This window comes from Cynara cardunculus (assembly GCF_001531365.2).
Source record: "Cynara cardunculus var. scolymus isolate 2C chromosome LG 17, CcrdV1, whole genome shotgun sequence".
In the NCBI taxonomy this organism is placed as follows: domain Eukaryota; kingdom Viridiplantae; phylum Streptophyta; class Magnoliopsida; order Asterales; family Asteraceae; genus Cynara; species Cynara cardunculus.
In genome coordinates this window covers 26690451-26692596 of record NC_037544.1, presented here as the reverse complement: position 1 = coordinate 26692596, position 2146 = coordinate 26690451, and positions in this window count along the sequence as shown.

The window sequence follows — 2146 nt, the reverse complement described above, 5'->3', positions numbered from 1 at the left end:
AATTTAAAAATATATATTGATAAAGAAAGATCAATACAGATTTTTACTGATTGTTTGCAAAAATAGATAAGGTAAAGATAACCTATCTAAAACAATCTAAGTTTACACACAGATATTCTTAGCAAAATAAAAAAAATTAGCTGAAAGATAAAGAAGGAAAGATGTTGTTCTTGGGTAAGAACTTTTAGAATACTTGAGAGGGATTCTAACTTGCTTGAAGTTAAGCGTAAATGTTCTTTTAGATACGTGTATATTTGTGTGTATATCTCTGCAAGGAGAGAGCACTCATATATTTATACCCATTGCATTAAATGCACATTTAATGCAATTCAGTAGGGTTTGAACACGCGTTAAGCTTTTAAAGGAAAGTTTGTCCTTTGCTACAGTGAATAGTACAAATGCCTATTCATGAGCAGACATCCTTTCGTGGAATTGATGGGTAATAGAGTCAACTAGTCGGCTCCGTACCATACTATGCTCTAGAAAGGGTATGGGTTTGTTCTTTGTGTGTGGAAGGACAAGACAAAAACAATCTTGCACAACAAGCTTCATTTGATCGCTGAATGCTAGAATAACACTGAAGGTCTCTTCAGTATTCGCTAAGGCTTAGGCAGTCTTCACATGTATGTTGACCAGGTTGTAATCACTGAATGCCGCTTCAGATCACAAATGCGCCAGTCACTAATCTTCAGTTTTAGTCTTCAACTTTCACTGAAGGTTCCTTGGTGTGATTTTTGTCTTCTTAAAGTATCACTATCGCTGTAGGATTAGAATACATGTTTCAGCGATCACTAAAGAGACTCAGTGATAATCGCTGAAACTGAAAGAACAGAAACATAATACTTCATAATAGGTAAAAGGGATTATCATCAAATCAATGAGAGAGAGAATCAACAATCTCCCCCTATTTGATGATAACAAAGCAACATAAAGAAAGTTGTCTTATCAAATAATAGTAAGGAAAAGTTACATATAAAGTACATGTCTCTTTTTACTATTTTGGGATCTTTTTCAGTGAATCAATTTTTACTTACTAAGTTTTCTTAAGTTACAAGTTTAAGAAAAAGTAAAAGAAGGGAAACTGAAACTGAAAGCATGTTCACTGACTTATAGATTGTCAAAGACTGTAAGATAATACTGGAACTCATAGACATGTGTCCATATTACTCTTTTTAGGGATCTTTTTCAGTGATGCAAATGAAATACTGTTGGGTTCAAGTTTATGCTTAAATGTTGTATTCAAGTTCTCCCATTATAATGTTTTTTGTAATAGTTAGTCTTTACTATTTCCTTAGTATAAATAGGATTTAGTTCTCTAATTGTAATTAGTTATGTTCATAATTTCAGATCAGTGTTGTTAATCATCTTGTAATTCTCTCTCAAGAAATTCAATAGCAATATTGGTGAAAATCTCTCGAGGATGGCTGAGTCGTCTGCTCGTGTACAAAGTGTTGAAAGGGAGCCAATTTCTTAAGCCATTAATGTCGAAATTCATGTTCCTGAAACAACAAGGGAAAGGACAACTAGCCTAATAATTGTTGAAGATGAGACAGTTTTAGAGACAAATCCAGCGATCGAGCCAATGGTTGAAAAGCCGGCGGACTCCACTGTAGGAACAAGGTTGCTACTAGATTTGTCTGCCAATGTGGGATTCAATGAAGCGTTTGCTACAGAACTGGGTGGAGATCAGGATTTTGACAACATTGATGAATCATCTGGGATGTATTTTGACTTTGAAGCAGATATTAATGAAGAAAATCCTGTCTTCCCATTCCAGGGTGATCGTCAGACTTTGCCTGAACCCTCCACTACAGTTGATCTTGATACGTCTGATACTCCAAGAGCGACATTTGATCCAACTGAGATATTTACAAAGAACTATGTGCCGTTTGAAATTCGCACCAACGTTCCAAGTTATGATCGTGCAAAAATTAGAGAAGCTTATCTGGAGGACATTTACTTCGGTATCTTCCTCCGGCACCACAAACCTCTCAGTGCTGACAAGATTCTTGGGATTCATACAGATTCTCGAGAATATCGTTTAGAGTACAAGCACTTTCTCAAGGCAAAGCGTCTCCCAATCAGCCAAGTTCGGACCCGTCATCGAGTCGTCTCTATCAAGAAAATTGATGCCCAAACACTTCTT